The 1,308-nt window shown below is 33.8% G+C and overlaps 1 long non-coding RNA gene across 1 annotated transcript; it reads left to right on the forward strand.

Moving 5' to 3' along the window:
- Window positions 1-319: 319 nt before the first annotated feature.
- Window positions 320-740, forward strand: LOC119084930. Its single transcript, XR_005089174.1, has 2 exons — window positions 320-356; window positions 622-740. It is a non-coding gene; the product is annotated as an uncharacterized LOC119084930 (long non-coding RNA).
- Window positions 741-1,308: the final 568 nt, after the last annotated feature.

A 1,308-nucleotide genomic window follows, 5' to 3' on the forward strand; every position in this document is an offset into this window, starting at 1 on the left:
CAGTTAACATACAGAAAGCGTTTACTACCTTAAAACATAATAAATTCTATCACAGTCCCATAATAACACTAAATTTTGAGATAATTTGTTGTATCGCCCGTGAGGCAATTAATACAAAATTATTTATTGCCTTGACTGAAAGTCATGGGTCTTACGGATGACAAACACTCTAAAATGTTTGTCACACAATGTTCACTATGATTGAAAATACATGGAATGTATGACCAAAAACCTTAAATACAGAAAATGTTTGTCACACTTTGTTCATTCTTTGATAACACGATAACTCGAGTCATTTTCAATGGATTTCCAATTTTTTTTTTTTATTCGACGGGGAATTAAATTCCTGAGGTTAAGTTCAAAGATGGGCTATGATGTATCGATGATCTTAAAGATATTCCCAAAAGAATTTTTGTCTCATTGCTTGATAACACGACAACGTGAGCAATGCTGATTTTCATTTTTTTTTTAATCGACGGGGAATTTAATTCCTCACGTTAAGTTCGAAGATGGGCTATAATAGACTGGAGATCTCTGAGATATTCCCAAAAGAATTTTTGGGTCATCGTTTGATAACTTGAGTATTTCTCAACGGATTTCCAAAACTTTTTTTTAATCGAGACTAAATGGACTATAACGGACGAGTCACTTTAGAGCAGGTCTTAGAGATATTCCTAAAAGAATTTTCGTCTCGTCGGTCGCTTGATAGCACGATAGCTTGAATAATCCTCAACAGATCTGAAAAAAAAATTTATTCGACTAAGAATGAAATTTGTGATGGCTCTGTCTCCTTATCATACGGAGTAATTTTCGACAGTACTGAAATTACTAACGAAGTTAACGTTAATGGAAAATTATGGATCAATAATCTATGATTTGTTCCGTCTATGGTAGAAAAAAAATCAACGAGTGTGAACTTTGCGGCCAGAGTGAAGCGAGGGCCGTAATCACACGAGTTGCATACCTTATTCATGAGCAAAACGGGTCAATTCAGTAGATTTATTTGCTAAAAAAGTCTTTTAATCTAGAAAATTTTAACTAGTGTGAGCTTTGCAGCCGTATTCACACGAGTTTAATTTTTATTGAAGAGGTAGGCAAGAAATACTTCCTCTTTAATGCATCTTTCAGCAGACAGCATAACCCTGATGAAGCATCTTTTGTTTATTCTGAAAATTTAGTTGCAATCAAATAAAAGGAGTGAACAATTTATGACAAAATAAGACAAAGAGCTGTTTTAAGTCAGTGCGGATCTTTGTGATGCGAATTTTTGTGATGTCACAAAATATTTGTGAAATCTCAGCGAAAAAT

The sequence above is a fragment of the Bradysia coprophila genome, unplaced genomic scaffold (assembly GCF_014529535.1).
Source record: "Bradysia coprophila strain Holo2 unplaced genomic scaffold, BU_Bcop_v1 contig_94, whole genome shotgun sequence".
In the NCBI taxonomy this organism is placed as follows: domain Eukaryota; kingdom Metazoa; phylum Arthropoda; class Insecta; order Diptera; family Sciaridae; genus Bradysia; species Bradysia coprophila.